The following is a 20,325-nucleotide window of genomic DNA, read 5'->3' as shown; positions in this document are numbered from 1 at the left end:
AAAATATTGTTCTTATACATGTGTGAACAGGATTCCTATGTTTGTAAAAAAGTGCACAAAATAAGTAAAATATTTTTTGCATGTTTTACGATTTAAGTGCAATTTAAATTATTCTAAAAATAAATGTTCCAAATGGAATACTTTTTTAGCTTATATGGTTTAGAGTACGTTCAGTAGAAACCCTTAAGGAATAGCTAAACTGCAGTTCCTGTCATTCCATGAAAATGGTCTCAGAGTACAAAAGCAACCAGGTGGAATAATGCATCCTCTCCTGTTTTCAGAAAAACATTACCAACAATACCAAGTCTCTTATCCAAGATGAAATCCTTAGGAAAGATTTATGGAGCAATTGTTGAATCGTGCGAAGTTGTTTGGAACAGTCGTAGCTTGAGGGTTTCTAGGAAAGCATTCCTTAGCCTTGTGTCTTTGATCATAGAAATGGTGAATGTGCCCAAATAAACAGCACAGCACAAGCCTTCAGGTTTTTCCATGTCGCAAAGCAGATTGATCTCTTTTCCATGGTTAGTGAGTGATTTGGTGCCCTAATTAGTGGGCTCTGTTTTCACCAGTCTCTAAGTGACCTCTATCTGCCCACAACCAGCTGTCGGGTGGCTCATGCAGTGCCCAGCCTCTCTCTCTCTCTCTCCCTAGGGCTCCTAGGGATCACCCATTCCTGCTCTGCTCTCCAGGAAAGATCTTCTGCCTGTGGCCCTAAAGACAAAGCAAGATCCACCAGCTATAGCTTCCCAACAAATTCAGTCCAGACTGACTTAAGAGAAACTCTCCAAACTTATGATTCTGCTTGGCCTGTGATAGTTTGGTTCTTCTGTAGCTCAGTACGCCCCCACCTCTTTAGCATTTTAAAATCTAGGTCAGTTCTGACATGAAAACAGCCTGGAAAAGCCTTAGTGATTTTCCACCAAACTGTCACAAGTCAATGACCGATTTTTTCTTCCACAGTTTCTTTTTCCAGCTAAGACTGTTCCCTGGGTTTAACTCAAATAATCAAGTTGCTTGTTTTTCCCTCTGCCCCCTGAAGCTGAAAATACTAATTTTGGGGAAATCTACAGCTCATTTTCTTATCTCCCTCTGTTTCATGCCAGTGTGGATGGACAGCCACTGAGGGGGTGATCTTCCCAGCCCAGGCACCTGTGTCCCAGCAGGGCTCTTGCCGTGCTCCAGTCAGCACAGCAGCAAGGTGCCAGCTCCTGGGCAGCCAAGCCCAGCCTGGACATGTGTGCCAGGGCACGGGCACTGCAAATGGATCTGATACCTGCTGATTGACAGGTTTCCTCCTGTGTATACGAAGCCACGCTGTCTCCTCTGCCTGCTCCCACTGGAGGTTTAGAGGAGATTTTTCAATGGGATGGTGGCACAGGAATAGTTTGTGTGCTTCTGTGCATTGACCTGATGAACCCACACAGACCCAATGGCAAACTTGATGAACCCTGCAGAAATTGCCTAAAAGAGAACTGGTAGCTGACCTTGAGCTGCTGACCTGATCTAAACCCTGAGCTACCCAGTGGTTGCTGCTATTTTCATGGCTGCCCCAGATAGCTGCCTGAAAGTGGTAATGCTCTATTTCTGGGTTTTGTTTTTTAATTTTTTATTAAAAGATGTACTGACAAAGAAAGTGCTACAGAAAGGGAGAGGCAAAAAAGCAGGGTGGGGGGGGAAGGTTGGGGGAGAGAGAATCACTTCATAGAGCTCTTCCAGAAAGATGACAGACACCCAACCCCAGGCTCCTTCTCAGAGTTGTAAATACAGCGTACACTTCTGAAGTTCCATGGAGTTACCCTTAATTTACACTGGAGTGCAAGCAGTCCTAGCTGGCAGAGCTGCTGCAGTAGAGCAGGATAAATGAGGGAACAGGGAGGCTGCAGCAAGATTAGAAAATAAGTCTCTCCTGAAAGGGGAGATTTAAACAAATTCACACTGGGTTTAGAAGCTTGTGGAGGGATCACGGTGCTGTGGCTGAGCAAGCTGAGCTGGGATCCCTCCTTTTCACTTGCTGTGGGCAACAGACCATGCAGAAATCCCCTCTCCCTTTCAGGCTGTCAATGTGCAGCCCAAAAAGCTCTGATGTGGGGTCTTATACCACAGAGGGTTAAAGTGCTGTAGTTTCTGAGGCAGTCCTGCGTTCAGCCTTTTCTGTGGGCTGCAGTGGTGCTCATTAGAAGCAATTAATCTCCAGTGCTGTGCTCTCCTGTCAGCTCGTGCCGCTGTCATGGGTCAACTCATCCGTAAGGAAGCAGCTGGGCATCCCGCGCTGACCAGCATCTCCTCTGATGTCTCACTTTGCTCTCATCCCTCACAGGTGGTTTGGGTAAATATGTGCAGGGACATAATACGTTAATGACACTCACAGCTGTAAGCCCAACAAATGAGGGAAACCTGGACAGCTTCTGCTGCTGCTTCAAATTAAAGTTTGAGACTGAATTAGAAGCAGTTTGAGAGATGTGAGCCATTCCCCTGTGCCTGGGAGCTCTGCAATCTCTCTGTAAGAGGGCTAAAGAGGAATCAGTGCACAGGTTTGGAAATTGTTCCCTGATAGGTCTGTTCCTTAACATCAGTGCCAGCTGTAGATGATATAAAACATTGCCATACCTCTCCAGAGACCTCTCTTCATGGACAAAAGTCACCAGTCTTTGGCAGCCCTAAGACCATAGAAGTTACTATTCAGCCAGGCCAGAGGCAGGTTTTCAACACCCTCCTGCCACATGCATCATTCTTTGGCCTTTGTATAAACCCACTTTCTCCTCAGGGCTATGACTGATGTAAAGCAGCTTGACCTAAGGGCTTCACTGCTGGTTTTACAGGTGGCACTAGTGGTCTGTTCAAGCAGCTCCCAGTACATGGGATGCCCATTGCAAGGCAGCTGCCAGTAGGCAGCCAAGGATCATAGCTGGATTCAGTCTAAATTTTTTTCTCTCATCTGGTGACAGATCACCTGTAATGCAAATCACAAATGTCACCTGAGACAGCACACTTATTTCTACAACAGGTCTTAATTCTCCTGAACACTGCAGAAACCCTCCACAAGACATGTAGGAGATGAGGAAAATATCATTTGGGCAAAGGCCAAATCTACTTGCCCTGGGTCAAAAAAGGTGATGATACTCTCATGCAAAAATGCATGTCCCCATTTAACCTGCCCCACCAGAGACCCAGGGAATAGTAGTATCCACTGTTTGACTTGTCAGCCATGACTTCAGTTTCTCATTTCCACAAACGAAGTAGTTTTTTCTGAGAACCTATGTTCACCCAGCTTGTAAGCCATTGAAGAGCAACTGCATTAGATGTAAAGGCTGCAAAAACTCAGGTATTAGGACCCTGTTGTATGACAAAAGTAGCTTTGCCAGCATTAGGAATCTGGCTGGGGGTGACCTGTGGGCATAGGAGCTTCCATCCCAGACAACCTGAGGGAGGTGACTCAGTAGCTCCTGGCATAACTGTGCCTTGTGTAAGAGCGAGGAGTGGTAGCCCTTAGGCTGGCACCTACACAACTCTAGTTTGTCCTATATCCTACATACTTTCTTTGTCCACACAACTGCCTGCTGGTGGTCTGGTCTCTTTTAAAGTTTTGATGCATTTCAAGTGCATTTTTGAGAGAATTTCACACAGAATTCATTAACGCCATGTTAATGAAGCACAGTGCTGCCGTGCCATGCTGCCCTGCCATGCTGCCAGCACCAGCTCTGCTCCTGCTGCTGTTTCTGAGCTGGGCAGGACTAGCACACATGCCACCGTGTCTCCTACTTGTCAAAGGCAGAAAAACATCCTTTCGTGTAAAACTATTTTGACTTGTAGCTGATTTGCTAAACACGTTTAAGCACTGAACACTTATTAGTAAGTGTCCCTGCAGAGTGCGGGGGGCACCCACAGCCCTGGAGGAAGTGTCAGGGAATGGTTTTGGCAGCGTTTCCTTCCTCCCCTGCAGCCAGGAGCCGGACCCTGGGAGCTGACTCTGGGCAGCTGGCACGGCAGGAGGGATGGCAGACGCGGGCAGACCGACTCTGCTCAAGCTGCCGTCTCCTGCCTTGCTAAGCCGGTCACTGCCTGAAGGATGCTCCTCCCGAGGGCCTGGCCGTGCCGCTGCCTTCTCCTAGTGCTGCCAGAGCCCTGCAACCCTGCGCCCGTTCCCGCACATCTCCAAGGGGTGTGGGCAGAGAAGAAATCTTCGGAGGCTGGGGGAGGAGTTCAAAGGCTTGTCGGGCAGGGGCTGCAGAGAGAGGTGTGATGGGGAATTAATAATGGATTTTGCAACGGGGAAAAAGAGTTTCTGAATCTGGAAAAAAAAAAAAAATGCTCATCTAGTTAAATCCTTCTTAGTTTGGGGCTCTTCTGCTGCTTGTAGCTAAATTCCCGCTCCTGCAGTTTGTGTACAGGTAGCAGTCCCGTGCAGTGTGTTTTGTGTTTAGGTTCAGTATTGAACATGGGGCCGGGAAGAGACTGAGTCTTTCAAGTTGGATCTTCCCACTTGTTCTTTTAATTACGGGAGCTCTTGCCGTTGTCTTCCAGCAGCAGCTGAGGAAGAGTCTGGAATGAGTCATGACACTCTCCAGTTGTTCCTTGAGATGTCCAGCCTGGAGTGGATGGGATGATTTGCCACGATCCTGCCTGGCTGTTTGTGCTTTGCAAGCCATGCAGAGGAATAGGCAGCCCCGGTGCACAGAGGAGCTGGGGGCAGCTCCCATCTCATGCTGGCCCCCCTGACAAGAGCACCTCATGAGTGGGAAAGGCTTTTCTGGGGTAGTTTGCAAGGGTGGCTGAGTGATGGGCTCCGACGTGATGATAGCTCTGCCTGGTTGCTCTGCAGAGCTGTGGCTTCTCCCCAGCTTGCTGGAGGGAAACTGCCCTGCCAAGCCACAGGCAGCCTTTTGTATTGCCAAGGGTGCAATGCAGGAGCAGGAGAGAGGAGGATGCAACTACTGAGTGGAGGAAATACAACTATTTACCTCTCCACTGCTAGTCAGTCTGCCTAAGTGCTATGTCTGTCCAAGAAGAGTCTGCTTGAATCAGTGGGTTAGGCTTAGAAATCAATTGTAATGCAAATCCAGAAGAATGCAGCTCTCTGGTGGTACCCCAGGCACTGCCAGCCCCTTCTTGGCTAACAGGAGCATGGATTTTACTTAATATCCATGCTGGGCCAAATTCTTCTCTCAGCTTAGGTCATTCTTGTCCAATTATTCCTCAGACGGCTTACTTTTTTCCCCCTGTAATCTCAACAGTCTTCCAAGAAGTGCTGAGCTTGTCTGGGATTTTTCTTTTGCCCCTCAGGTCCTGGGTTATCTGGTTTTAGAGCTGTGGAGTGCTGCAGTGATCCTGCTGCAGTGAGCCTGCTGCAGACAGACTGCCCTTTGCTGTGCTCATGGGCTGTAAACTTGCCTGAAAAACAAAAAAATGGAGAAATGAGGCTAGTCTGGCCATTATCTGTTGATTTCCATTATAAAGGAGCACCATAGACCATGCGGTCTTTCAGTGATGTAACCTAGTCCTGTACCCACAGGCAGAATTTGGCCCTCTGTGTCCTGGCACAGGAAGTGCAGAAAAGCTGTGGAAGTAGTTCCATCAGGGTAAGTGTATTACCTTCATGTTTTGAAACATAATTTTCTCATAATTCTCAGTTAAAATGCATGAACAGAGATTTTACACTAAAATCTATGATTTCCTCTGAATTCTCTTCTTTTGTGCCTTCTGCACTTGAGCTTTTGTTAGTCAGTTGATACACAGCATTTACAGCCTATCTTTTGTGCAGTGGCCTTTCAGCTGTCATGCTCTGATCACATTCAGCCTAGATGTATAGAGCATTTATTGTTTGCTTTGGGAGTTTTTTAATGAACGTTTCATTTAATATTCAGCTTTACTTGCCATTTGTCAGCAAGACCAGCATCCTGTTGAATTTCTCTCTGTGCAACCTCAGTTCATCAACTGTGGCTCCATGTCTTGTTTCAACAATAGCTGCAAATAGGCCATAGGATCGTTTATGTCAGTCATGTATAAAAGTGAAGACAACAGAGGTCTAAATTCAGACCATAATGGAAATTATCTTCTTTTTTCTTTCCTTCTCTTCTCAGGCTCTGACCCACTTTTCCCCCTATATCTCATCTCTTGTAAATGTCTTGAGCTCCATCTAAGGGTGTCCTGTCAAGGGGAAACAAGAATTATGTTTGCTTTCTTCCCTTGTTTATGCTGCATGGAGCAGGCCTAAGAGGTTTCTTCCTCTTTATCCAATAATATCCCCTTGCTTTCTTTTTATAATAACTCCAGGGCTTGTCTAATAGATTCGCTGGCTAACTGGCATAATACAGATACATATAAAATCTGCTTTGCTGAGAGGAGTAACAGTTTTTCATTAAGACTATTAATGTCCTTTGGGGACTTTTATTCTGTTTCATTGAAATGCCTACAAATATGTAGGAGAAAATATACTCATGTTAAACGGTTGGATAATTCTGCCATCTTAGCTAAGAGATGGGCAAGCACTATATGAGACATCCTGCAAATACTTCAGCAAAAATAGTGAATGCCAAAGTTGGCATTTTACATATATTTTTCCTTTAGAGCTATAAGAAGCAGTCCCAATCCTCTTATGCCTTGTTTTTATATAGAAATAAAAGCACAAGCAAGAGCACAAGCCAATTTTTTATGTTGTTTTCCTTGGTAGGTCACTACTAACAGAGCATTTTTTAAATTCCCAGCAAGTGCTACTGAATCCTGACCTGATTTGGAATCTTTCCAAAGCACACAAATAAAACCAGGTTGACAAAGCTGATTTCAGAGACTGGTTTGCCTTTGGTTATCTCAGCTGGGATTGCCACAGGGGCAGGAGAAGCACCAGCAAACTGATCAGCCACCAGCATTGCTTTCAAGAATACTTCATTACTCTGGAACAGCAGCATCAAATCCTATAAACTTCCTGAGATTGCTGATGTGTTGGCCATGGCATTAGCAATTGCTTTACATGAGCAGTGACCTCCAGAAACACCTTTTCTCCTTTTGTTTCCCTCTTAGCATTTCCTTGAGTTTCCTCTTTCCAACACCTATGTGCGCCTTTAGTGCCCACAGCACTGACTTTCCCTAGTGTTTGTTTCCTCTTCTGCACGTTTCTGCCTGTTATTTCAAGGGGACTCGATGCTCTTTTGAAAGCCCTTGGAACTGGCTTCCTTTTTGCCACAGACACTGCAAATTTGCCATATTTCCCCCATAGTAGGGCCCCAGACTCACTTGTCAGTCATTCTTGCAGGATCGATTACTCCAGGAGAGAAGGTGTGAATGGGCAAATAAACTGACACTGACAACAGTCATAGGCATCCTGGCTGTAAACTCCCTTGACATTTCTATAACTTTTTTTTTTCAGAGTTTGTCATTTAAACATGAAGCAAGCTGTATTCAGATAGGAAGTGAGGAATGATGGGGAAGGAGGAAAAAGGATGGATGATCAAGGCACAGATCATTACAGTGATTAATTTAACACCATGGGCTTGTGTGGATGTCTTCCAGGATTTTGTTGCACCACAGAAAGTGATCTCAAGTAGTTTTGGGATGCATATGAAGTTTTATTGCGCTTGCTAACCTTCATCTCTAAACCCAGAGTTTTTGTATTTTTTAAAATCATGGATCTCACTAAAATATCAATATTCTATGACCTGCTCTCTTTGTATTTCTGTATACTCTTCCTGTATTTCACTCCTGGGTTCATCCTCAAAAGTGAATGCTGCCAGTGTTGCTGTTGCCTCCCCTCTGCAAATCATCCATTACACAAAGGCTCTACAAGAGAGAGAATTCGAGAAAAGATATTTCCTCCCTGGAGGACCAGAATTTTATCCTCATCACAGAGCTTTTACTACTCTGTAATACACAGCAATCATCTAATATCTCTCTTCTTTATCCATAAAATGAAAGCATTAACATCCCCATCTGTCAAAGATTACATGTAAACATTCATCCCTCTCAGAGTGTCATGGAGATCCACATTCCCTTTTGTATAAGCACTGCTGCCTCTTCTTTCCTAACTCCTGATCCAGGGCAGCAGCCTTGAAGAACATTTCAAAAGATATTCACACTTCAGTGATTCATCCTCACATGACGGTAAATACATACGTGAGAATATACTTGCAGAGGGGTTTCCACAAGTCATCATGTACTCAGCATCTGAATAATATTTTAGAGCCATGAAAGGGAAGCTGATTTTAAAGAACCACAATAATTTCAAACTCAGGGGCTGTATCCCAGCAAACAGGTCACATGCCTGCAGTCCTATGCTGTTTTCCCCAGACATTTTGGAATGTCTCAGCTCAAAATCTTGCTTGGTGTGTTTTCCATGATGGTTGTCAGTGGTCTATTAATTCTAGCAGCTCCAGGGAAAATTCTGTGTCTTCCTGCAGCTACACAGCATGTGATTTGTTTTCATCTACATAATCCATCTGTCCCCCAATCTGAGAGCCCTAGGTGCCAGGGAGCATGGGCTCAGGGAGCTGCTCTGTAAGGCACAGACAATAACCTTGCATAATTTCTGGCTTTTTTTCTTAGCATCTGATTTAATTAATGTGATTCTGTGTATGAGTCATGTAATGGGTGTCTCTTTAATGTACATCTTCTCGGCCATGGCGCCTGTTTCTGAGACGCGATGGATATCAGTAAATGGAATTACAGGTGCTTGGTTCATCCCAGAATCTCATCTGAAGTAGTGTGATAATTCCTTGCTGTGGCCAGAAACCACATGAAGTGCCTCTTTGCCTCTGAACATGGGTGCCAATCCTCCAAGTTTCTCCATCCTGAGGACTTCAGCAACAGCTAAACAAGAGGCAACCATCAGCTCAGACAGGGAGACCTCCAAGGGAAACTGTCCTGCTTGTTGGGATGCTGTGGGGAGGGGTCCAAGCACACCAGCGCTAACAGAGCCTTCCTGGATCCAGCCCTCTGTTACCTGTCACAGGAGCACTGGCAGCTTCCAGCAGATCTGCTCTGGTTCATAGGTCTGACTCTTCACTCAGATTTCCCCATCAGACCTCAAATACTGGAAAAAACTATCTTTGTGGTGTGGCCTTTTTAGTGTACACTTTGTCATATTTTTCTCCCAAATAATCTTGATTCACTTAAATGTACAAAGATCTGTGGTATCTGATCCAAATGGACTAGAGGACCTGACATGCCCCATCACCACCACAGCAACATATGGCTCTGGGTTAATTGTGGCAGGCATTTAATCAGATACTTACAGTGTATGTGTCCATGGATCTGTTTGCACAGTGGAAATTCTCCCCATGCTCCTCAGAGCCTGATGCTGCTGGATTTTTTTTTTAATCTAAACATTTTCTATTTTTGGGTGTTTACATTCATGTGGGAACACCTATAGGGGCACATAAGGCTGAGGACTAGTAGCAAAACCTGGAAGTGTCCAGCATGTTGGATATTAGGAAAATACGCACAGAGTTGTCCAGCAAAATTATGCCTGTTGGACAATGTTAAGGCTTTCCCTGCTAATATGTAACCCACAGGGGTACTCTGTAAAAAGCAATCCAGACAAAAAGAAAGAGGATGTGTTCACTTTTAAGTTGACTGAAACAATTTTTGCTTCCCTTTACAGTTTTTTTGCAGTTGCTGCTGCTTTAAAACTCTTTCTTTCAACAAGGACAAACCATGTTTCTTTCCCAAAAATTGTTTGTCTCCACCACAGTGTGTTTCCACCATACCTAGAATTTCACTCTCATGTTTTGAGAGGATGGGAAGGACCCCAAGGCCAAGCTCTGCAGCAAATTAAATACTAACATCTCGCCTCTTTTCTCCCAGACTTTCCTCAAGTGTGCACAATGCTCCCTCACTGAAAGAGTTTTGAAGTCTTTGCTCTGGAGACACTCTGGAATGGTTCTGGATGTCAAAATGACTGTTTTGTGTTGAAAATTTCATTGCAGCTCACTCTCCTTCCAGGGAAGGCATTGCTGGTTGGTTCCCAGGTTTGCATGTCACTGAGGTCTGTGCTAACCTTGTCTCTTCACTACTTCAGTACTGGAGGGAAATGGATACAAGAGGAGACCAAAAGAACTAGCACAGGAGATAAATACCAGGCAATAATAGTTTGCAAGTGAAAAAGGCCTCTGAGGGATCACACCAAAATGGGAGTAGATCTGCATGAAGTAAGTAACAAATAGGAAACACACCTTGCTATTAAGAATAATGAAAAGCAGGTGAAATTTCATCTGTGTGTATGGGTTCTTCTCCTGATGCCTATCTCTCCTGGGAAAAATCAGCCCTTGAAGACATGTGCCCTGGAGAATCCCCAGCTCACAGTTTCCTAGCTACAACACCCAGCAAGGGATTTGGTTTGTAATCAAGCCTGTAGCTTGCAAGGCTTTATTATCCATAAATCTTTGAATTTTTCTTGGTGAGAGGAAAATGCATCTCAGGCCCCTCCAGAATCTCCCTCATGATGCTTCAGTCATGCACATGAAGTCACATGGGTCCATGTCCTGAGGAGGTCACTAGGACATCAAGATGTCAATCTGCTAATGGACTGATTATCTCATGTTCTCATGCTCATAAGCAACACAGCATCTTATGCACAGCAGCAGGGCCACCTCCCTTCCTCACTTCCCGTGTCCACCAGCTTGCAACACACCAGCATATCAGCTAACTGGGCTGATTTTGGGGTAATTGTTCTGTCTGGCTGGGGAGAGGGTGCACTCCTGACAGCAGGAGAATTTGAGGAGCAAAGAGCCAATTTTGTGGGTCACAAAATCACTGCAAGAGAGAAGACTGGCCTATTTCCAGAGGTGAAGAGGAAAAGTTATTTTGAAAGGACAGGCTGGAGTCAGAAGAAGTGTTTGCAGCTCAGTGTCCTCTTCAATGTATTGTGTAGGTTTAGGGTATATCTGCACAGCTCCATGACAGACGATTCACATCACACATATGGGACTCTAATTCCAGACGCATCCCCAGAGTAAGCCAACAGGTTCCCTCCAAGGTGAAATGCACCCCAAGGGTTGGCTGGACTCATCCATTTCCCTTGGAAGACCTGCCCCTGGGCAGTATCACCTCGCGGTGGCAAACCTAGCAGAGCCCTGTAGCATGCATCAGGATCTTGTTTTCCCCTCGTGGAGGGCAGAACACCCCCAAGTCTCCCCTTCCCACTTCTCCCATGGTTCCAGGTCACAAGTCACCTCTGCTCTGCTCTAGCCTTTCCTTGGAGGAATGCCAAGGGAGTCCTGCAGGGCACAGCATTGGCAGGAGGAGATGAGTGGGACCTGGCTGCATCCCCTACCCATTCCCACTGCGGTACATTTCAGCACTAGAAGGGAAAGGAGTGGAACCCCCAGGCCCTGGGCAGGGAAGGGGATAGAAGAGAACACAGGACTGCTGTAGCAGTAGCTCTCAACTAATAATACTTCTGGGTTTAGACATTTTATATGCTTTGGATTGCGACATTTATCACAGTGTTGTTACAAACTCCATCACCAAGGCCAAAAGCATTGCAGCAGCTTGAGATCACTGTGTGTGTTACTCTTGCTTTTTTTCATTTTTAGGATGGTTGTGCTATTGTCTTTAGGTCAACCTGCCCAAATTCAAGTTTCACTGCTGCACCACATGCCTGCTGGACTTCAGCCAATGCCATGAGACATGACCAGTGCCTGTCTTTGTGCTTTGATTTTAGGAACTCTCTTTACCAGAGGGAAAACAGATGCTTTCCATCCAGACTAATCAGGGAAGAAGTTTCACCCAGGGGATGCATCTGTTTAAAGATAGTTTAAATGTAATCAAATTGGTCAAGTTTGAGGACCAGCAGAGCTCTGCCATGAGGGACAAAGCAAAGGGACTGAATAAAAATAATAAAATCTGTGCTCACACGAGATTCTGGGGACTGTGTTGTGCACTTTGCCATGAACTGAAATACCCGGAGGATAAAACAGCAGCTGAGATTAAAACAAAGCTGGCATCAGTCCAAGGTGCCAGTAAATCACGTGGGATTATTACTTCACTAGAGATTTTACTGGTGTGCAAAGAAAGTAGAAACCGATTTCTGCTAAACAATGGAGTTAAGAGGAATCTCCAGCAAAACTAAGCCTTCATCCTGCAAAATCTCTACACAGTTCTTAACTGTGAAATTAACAATGTATGAAGCTCTAAATCCACTGTTTCCAAACAGGATTGGGGGCTGACAAGGGCTGCACCATTCCATAAGGGATTATTTTTCTCCATGAGGTTTGTAAAACGACATACAAAGGACAGGAAATAACCAAATGTGAATAGACTTCTTATCTACAAAATTTCCTTTTGTGTTTATACAGACGTTGAATGTGAACACAAAGGAGAGCAAGCATTTGGCCTGTTAGAGGAGAAAGGCGGAAGAGGCGAGGAGGAAGGAACACATGGTAAAAAAATAGGATATAAAAGAGAGCCTTAAAAACACAGTGGAGCAGAAGTGTCAGAACAGTCCTTAAAATAACCTGGCTGATGGGTGTGATGAATGATGCAGAACCAGTGCTTGCTGTAGTCAGGTGTCCAGATGAAGCATCCTCCTCTAACCACATTCCCTGGGAGGCTTCAGTCTCGACCACTTGCCAGAAACCAGCCACAGCTTGTAGCTGGTACCATAAGACAACAGATGTTTAACAACATCCTCTGAGAAATAAATTTGTGCAAAACACTGGTAAACATGTACTGATACCCAACAGCATCAAAGCAGTGGGAAGACTGGGTTTTGTCATGGAGAACAGGACTGAAGAGCAATTAGAAGTGGAGAAGTACTGTCTCTCTCTGACTGGAGTCTGCTGGATGTCTGATGTACTGCCCTGTCTCATTTCCGAGGCTGGTACAGCTTTATTGACAATATATCTGAAGTAATTACTTTTAAAATGAAAACTAAACCATCTTCCCTTATATTCAAGGGAAACATTACATTTTAGATGTTATTTTGTAAATCAGTTGCTCTATATAGATTTTTGGTCACAGCTATGGTGGAATGTGTCTTGGGCTTTGCTTCGCTAAGAAGCACAGATTAATCCCCCGCCACTCTTTCTTCCAAGGCTCCAGCACAAATGGTTCAAAGGAAAGTATTAGTGTAGACTGCGTTGAACTGTGCATTTACTGAGCTTGCTGCAAGGCAGGCATATACAAAGTGGCTACAAGTCAAGCATTGCTTGAGGAGAGGAATGAATATTCTGGGGTGAGAGTAATCTGGCCACAGCCTCTGGCCCAGATTTTTGCTGAATTCATCACCTGACATCTTCTTAGAGCCTAAGTATTAGGAGCCCAAATATCTGAGTAGGATATGGGAAATGGATACTGTGAAAGCCTCCATCTGCATCACTGCATTATCTCATTGTGACAGACACTTCAAGGTAATGCCACTCATATGAAATTCACACCAACTATTCCTATCTCAAGGTTTCATATCATCTCTTACGATGGTATCTGAGCCCTCTAAACAGTCAATACTACTTGGAAACTCTAGTACATAGGTGTAGTTAGACCAGGGATTTTTCCTCTTCTTGTGGTATGAGGGCTTCAGTTTTTCAGCTTTTTTTTCTTCTCCTTTAAATCCTTCCCTGTTTGATGAGCTGGTTTTACTGTGTAGTTGAAAAAGCTTTTGAGGGTGGATGATCAGCAACTAGAATTCACAGTTTCTTTTAGAAATGTGACCAAGAAGGTAACTTTAGATGAAAATTATTAACAAAAAGAGTTGTAAAAGAGGACATAAGAGTCTCTCTTTCCTTATAGCTTCATGCTCCTATTGGAGTACATCTAACCAACACGACTCAGAATGAAATTCAAATCCTGCTTTTCCTATCTTGGAGTCTCTGGAGCATACGAGTGTACTTGGTGCAGCCATGGTCCCTTTGTAAGCCAAACCCACGTATTCGTAATCCTATTCTTCTTTTATCACCGATGTAATGACATTTACTGGAAAGCACTGAGCTGGTTTCTTCTAAACCCCTGCAATTTAGCATGCAAGTCGGAAGATGGCAGCAGTAAAGCACGGTTAGGGCCTTTTTTGTCCACAGGCCTTTGTTCCAAACCATGTTCTTGTTCCAAAAAATGGCAGATTTTTTTAAAGGTGTAATTTTTAACAGTGCCATCAAGTATGACAGGCGTCCTTCCAATAGACGAGAATCCATGACTGCCTTTCATCCTGATGGAAACCAGCATCAGGAGCAGAATATACCTTATTATATGTAAGAGCTTTTAAAAAAATCGTGTTGTCCTAATATCATCAGAAAACTAGTGTTTCATCCTATCCATACCCCCCCATATTTCTGTAAAATTCATATACATATAATTATGCGATAGAGTGAACATTACTGAAATTCAAGGATCTTCCTTTTTTTAAATTAAAAAAACCCTATTTGTATTGCAAGCATTTCTCCCATTTCTTTAAAGCTCAGGAAAAGCAGAAAGGGTCTGCAGTGGGAATATTCTCTAAGTCTTCGGCTGTGAGTCTGTCAGCTTCACCCACAGCTTAGCAGGGTGCCAGCTATCAAAGGATACAGTGATGCCAAGAGACAGTGTGTTTGATTGAGGCCGTTGTCACAGAAAGAAAAGCGAAGAAATGAGGCACTGTCAGTGAGTCTGTGTCCCCTTCTGCAATAATAACAACTTAATATGGTTACTAGACCGTATTCTCAAGGTTTACTCTCTGACATGACTGTCAATATGCTTGCTGAGCCTTGGCATGACAAGGCCTGCCCTTCTTCAAGTTCTGACCTAACCAGTTGCTTTCTCTTTGCTGTATCCTTGCAAATGTCATTGCATTTCACTCTCACTTCAGAGAGATTTGAAGCAATTCTATCTACTCATTTCTGTCACTTTAAGGGGACGGTTCTGGAAGCACTCCTGTGTGAAGCAAACCAGATGCTGGTTTTGACAGTGTGTGATACTGTCTGTGGTATAAAGCCAGTGCAATATGTCTGTAGATGACAGTGTTTTCCCATCAGCCATGTACCTCACACTCTTCACTTCAGTGAGGATGACTTCCCCTGGGACAACCTTCTGTAACTACTACTGAAGAACCAGGTGCCTTTTTCTAGGCAGAACTCCTCAAATGCTCTGGTTGTGCAGTGCGTCATTGCAGCGTGCCCTTCCCTAAGAAGGATGAATTCTGCACAATTTCTTCTCCCTGGGCTAAGCTATATGCTTTAGTCTGAGAGACAGGATTCACATGTCTTCAGTTAACAGGGTCAGGAGTCCGAGTCATTTCTGGTTTTCACTGGATATAAAACACATATGTAATCGCACAACATGCCAGTGTTGCCTTTATTTTGTAACATTGATACATTCGAACTATATTCATGGCGGTGACATGAAAACAGTTTGGTATAGTCACATAGTATTTTCTATAAGAAGTTATTTATCTTGTGCAGCACATTTATGCTGCTCAGCTGCTACCAGGGAGAGTTTCTTAACTTCCTCAATGAGCCTGAGCAGGCTGACATCAGTCAAAGATCAAATCCCATGTGATTAACTGTGCAATAACCACAGCTAATATGGTCTTACTCTGTATACCTCTAGTAATCCATGTAAGACCTAAGTAATCGAGTCAAAATAATAATTTGTGAGGGGTGTGTCAGTTGGTAGACAGGGAGAAGAATAGCTGTGATTCTTCTGCCTGTCCCAGTCTCAGGGCTCCTAATGATGAGAGTTGCATCTTCCCACAGCACACGGGTGCTTCAGAGGGCAGCTACAAGTCCCTGCTGTGCACTTACTCCTCCTGGGTAACACAAACATGTAACCCGATCCATCACTGAATTACTCCAGAGTTCAGACAATAGGATTCAACTAATTTTACAAAGCTCTGCTTATTACTTGCTCTAATGAAGATGCAATGGATCCTGATGACATAAGATATAAAACTACCAATGGGGTTTGACTAATGTATTGGCCATGCAAGAGAAGAAAAAAAGGCTGTTCAAAAGCTGGTACCATCCTATGTCCTGAGAACCAACTGGATTTCCAACTGATTTTTACAGGTACCCTGACCAAGTATTTAAGAAAAAAATGGTTTGTAATGAAAAAGACAAGTTAGGTTAGAAATGTGGAGACTGTTTTTTACAGAGCTTATTTTACAAACCTAAGTGTTGTATTCTGTTACTATAAATTTTCATAGAACAATAAACATCCAAAGGTAATGAATGGACATATTCCCTTGGAGCTGGGGAGAATGGAGTTTATGAAAACTGAGTAGGCAATTTATGAAATCAGAGTAGACAGCACCACAAATACCATTCAGTCACACATCTTCCTTAGATACACTGGCTCTGCATATGCCTACAGGTAAGATTGAGTGATCTTGCCTGCTTTGCTGTATTTAAAAACAAGATTCAAGTCACATTCTCTCAGTAGAGAGAGCTTCTATGTAATGATTGTTGTCAGTAATAACAATTGAACTGATGCTTTTCTTGTATCACTCAGTCAGCGGGGCTAGACAATAAAATAACCTGTCTCCGTTTTAATTTAATTTTGCAATGGGAATCATTGGTACTACTTGGCAAAATCCCTGCACAGAAAGAATATATTTTTGGAAAAAATGAAATAAAATCCCTGCACACTGATGCTATCTTGATAGTGCCTAAAAATCCATCATTGTGCCAACTTTAATTTCCTGATCAGAATATGTGAACATTATCTATAAAAATATCTGTTAAAACTTTGATAGAAACATATTGAGTATTGCATGGGAAAACCCTGAGCCACTCATGAGTCTAAGGAAATATATTAATCGACTTTTCCTATGTGTCTAGTCAGAAAGCAGTTTTCTTCACTACAGGTGGTTGTACTTCCACTGAGGTTCAAAATAGAAAATGTTTTGGCTACTTTGTCTGAGGTAGGGCAGATGTTCCCATATATCGAATGGATCCCAGTGCCCTCCAGAGACAGTACTTTATTCAGTACAAGCTGGGGCGTATTACAACAGCTTAAACCACTCTTATTTCTAATTGTCCCTGTGGAACAATCAGAAGTTCAAATTTGTGGACAAATTGGCTTCTCAATACATGCACTCTCAGCCTGTAAGGCCTTGATCCCTCCATCTCCCTGCATCTGCCAGTGCTGCACTTGAGCCAGCCTGTTCCCAGTCTGACTGTGGGGGACAGGATGCAATCAGGAGGCTGCTCTGTTGACATCCCCAATTCCTTCTGTCCCACAGAACATGTCACTGCCCATTCCAGAGGTGATGCTATGCATGGCACCTGCAAACCTCTGTGCAACTGTGGGTCCAGTGAGGTGAGGGCTGTCTTTGTGGGATCAGCTCTCAGCCACAAAAATGCTGAACTAGGAAAACCCTCAAATAACTGCTTAGGAAGTCTGGAAATAAAAGCTGAGCTTTTGGTATTCATTTCAGGTTGAGCTACTGACTCTGGAAAAGAAAGGAATTTGAGATCTGTGACAATTAGCAGACAATTATTGTAGACTGTCAGCAGTGTCCCTGTCTCGCTACTCCTGCACAATTTGAGAAAAAGGTCTTTCATACTGAGAGATACTGTTGCAGAAATGTTATTTACTGGCATTGCACACGTGAGAAGAACTTCACCACCCACAGTTAAAGCTGGAGAGCAGTCGATGACATACAGTCAAGGCCTTAAGAAAGTTCCTGTGGCAGGCACTTGATTACAGAGCACAGTGCAGTGATTACAAACCAAGGTACTCCCAGATCAAAAACTTTAGCTGGTACATTTTAAGCTCTATGAATAATTTAAAATATTCTTCTGAGCCAATTTCTACATTCAGTATTTGGAAATAAACCAGATTTCCCCACATATGGCTAGAGCTTCAAAGTGATAAGGATTTGCACATGTAATCCTTACCTAGTTGCTCAGTAGGACATTAGCCACATGCTTACATTAATGGTTAGGCTTCTTCGTAACACAGGGGAGAATACTGTAATTGGTGGCAATGCAGACCCCACTTGCAAGGCCTGGAATATTGCATTTTCCACATTTGCCTCAATTCATTAGTTGGAGCTGTGAAAATAGGATGTGACATCCGCCTGGGTTTGTGTGTGCAAAACAGCAGCTGTGTGAGACGTGATAGGCAATAATTGGCTGCCTGCAGAGCAAGAAAACACCCACATAAATGACGTCTCTCTCTTCTAAAACATCAGGCAAGGAAGCCTTTCAGCAAGGGGCAGGCAGCCTCTCAGGAAACAACTGTCAAATCTGCTTACATCATTGTGTCTCATTAAACTGGGAAATGCAACGCTTCTAATCATTAGTTCAGACAGCACATCATCCCACCATCCATCAGGAAAGTTTTATTGTAATGGATTATTTGTGTCAGTGTTCACCATGGCAGAGTTCTTAGAGACTCCTGTAATGCAACCATTTTTCCTTTTACAGGAAGCAAATGAACTATTTCAAACTAGGAATTCTTAGGAAGAAAATAGAAAACAACACAAAAAGCATCATTACATTGCCAAAAGAATTCACAATGGACCCACACCTTCAACACTGTCGTCTCTTCAAACCACTCTGTCACAACAAGGGTATGGAAGAGTCAAAGAAAAGAAGCAGAAGAGATCAAAGGAATGGCACCTCTATTAGGAATGAATACACCATCCACGTGTCTTCAAAGTAGAAGTGAAACAGCTTTGGGGTGGGGGTGGTCTACAAAGTCTGAGTGACAATAAGAAATTAAGCATGGAGTGTTATTCACCATTCCACATAATTCAGAAATCATACCTATAAAATGAACTTGTTTTGTTCAACACTGTTCAATTCCCAGCAGTCAAAAGGATGCACTTTCCACAGCGTACACAGCCAAACAGTGGAACTCATGCTACAGAGTACTTTGGATGCTGAATGATGAGTTCTCTCCATGAGTCTGTAGCAGATAAAAACTTTGACAGCTGAAATAGCTGTTACTTCAACTTCTTGATGAAGAGCTTCTCTGGGCTGCTGAGACGTGGGAGGTGCAATGTGTGTCCTATTCTTACACTCTTCCTTAAACACTGGCTTCTATGAGCTAGTTGAATCTTTAATGAGAGCCAATAGACTTACTAGCATGTTTCAATGGTGTAAATAAATTTTTACTGTTGCTATCCTTATTATAATGGAAATGACAAAACAACACCTTACATCATTAGAATTATTTATTTTTAAAAACATGCTGCTTTCACTAATATAAAAAAAACCTCAAAGGCCTCTTTGCCTGGAACTGAAAAATAATATGGAGCCAGGAACAACTGGTATTACAGCCAAGACCTTGAATCAGTAGTACAGTTATTTTTCTCCATCTTTTCAGATTATTCCTTAATTATTTTTTTTTTATTTTAAATTTGTAAGCTGCAATGTTTTCCTTTTTTTGACCTGTAGCCCCCACCTGATACCAATTTTCCTATTAAAAAGGAAAATCAACATAGATTCTAGGAGCATCTAAAATATGTAGTTAAGAAAACATCTCATCATATTTCCAACACCTTTCAGCTGTGATGCCAGGACAAGGCATGAGAATGGCTGTGCCTCCTTCAGCTGTCATCCAGAGCCTTCAACCACTGGATCTCATTATGTGCATGTTTTAGGGCAGGGACCTTATACAGCCTACAAGCAATACTGTGGTGTAGTCCCAAGAAAAATAACAGCTGAAAGTTATCTTGAGCTCTCAAAAGCTCTGCTCCTTCTCAGCCACATGTGGTAAGTCATAAAATGGAAAAGAAAATAGAAGCAACATAGTCAGCAGTGTGACCTTTACAGCTGCAAACCCATTGGAAGTCAGAAGAAATTGTCTCTTGATACAGGAAATACTGAGCAGACAGAGATCACAGCAGCAGCTGGCTCGCTGGCCAAATCCAGGTTCTGGCACCTGAATGCCACACATGCCTGCTAGGTAACTGATAAGCAGAAGCATTAATTTGCCCTCTGTTTTGGCACCCTTCAAGTTTACAAGAGCAAACCACTGGCTTTTGACAATAGCCAAAATCAGGGGCTTTTTAAAGTCTCAGTATTAAGAAAGGTGGGTGCTTTCCTATTGTTGTGTCCCCACTACTTATTTGCATCAACTAGCATGAAACCTTGTAGTTTAAGCAATCAGCAGTGGTGCGATAATACAGTTAGTGAAAAACAGAAAAACACACTCGTGAAGGATAGAGAATGAGTATAAATGGGATGAGATTTTTATTTTTCTTCATGAATTTGATTCAAGAGCTTTGAGTTAGCTAAGAGTGTGGGTTCTACAAATAGTGTCTACTTGATATGTCTGGTCTATTACTAATAAGAAACACAAAAAGGAAGGTAAGGCTAGAGAACAATTCAAGGAATGAAGGTTCCAGTATTTGTCCCAGTAGAGGCCAGCCATAACATTGGCTGCTGCCTGGGCTGTCCAGTGGTTGGCACCAGCCAG

At 43.4% G+C, this 20,325-nt stretch overlaps 1 long non-coding RNA gene across 1 annotated transcript; it reads left to right on the top strand.

Moving 5' to 3' along the window:
- The first annotated feature begins 5,075 nt into the window (after window positions 1-5,075).
- On the top strand, window positions 5,076-19,349 carry LOC121662616. The gene is made up of 3 exons (XR_006015341.1): window positions 5,076-5,576; window positions 12,285-12,368; window positions 18,327-19,349. It is a non-coding gene; the product is annotated as an uncharacterized LOC121662616 (long non-coding RNA).
- Window positions 19,350-20,325: the final 976 nt, after the last annotated feature.

Source organism: Corvus kubaryi, unplaced genomic scaffold, assembly GCF_017639235.1.
Source record: "Corvus kubaryi isolate FWS band 111438036 unplaced genomic scaffold, C.kubaryi_AGA036_p1.0 37256, whole genome shotgun sequence".
Lineage (NCBI taxonomy): Eukaryota > Metazoa > Chordata > Aves > Passeriformes > Corvidae > Corvus > Corvus kubaryi.
This window is presented reverse-complemented; position numbering and strand designations above follow the sequence as displayed.